Genomic DNA, 335 nt, shown 5'->3' with positions numbered 1-335 from the left:
ACCGATCTGTCAAAATTAATCTTTATTCTTGCATAAAGAGGAGAAGGATTTCATTTGATATTAGAGCCTACACTTTGGGGCTGCACTTGATTTTTTATTTATTTTTATTTGACTCTTGTACTAGTTATTAGTTAACTTATGGGTACCTTTCCACCACACTCGATTCCAGGTGTCCTAGAATCCTTTTCATCAAGAAGTGCTTTTTCTTAACAGATGTATTTTACAAAGTATACATCATCACCCACAATTCATGTAAAAGAAAGAGAGAGAGAGACCCAAATTCGTACACAAAATTTTAGACCCATAGAACTAAGAAAGGAGGTAAATGAGAAAAA

The sequence above is a fragment of the Fragaria vesca genome, linkage group LG4 (genome assembly GCF_000184155.1).
Source record: "Fragaria vesca subsp. vesca linkage group LG4, FraVesHawaii_1.0, whole genome shotgun sequence".
Classification (NCBI taxonomy): Eukaryota; Viridiplantae; Streptophyta; class Magnoliopsida; order Rosales; family Rosaceae; genus Fragaria; species Fragaria vesca.
This window is presented reverse-complemented; position numbering follows the sequence as displayed.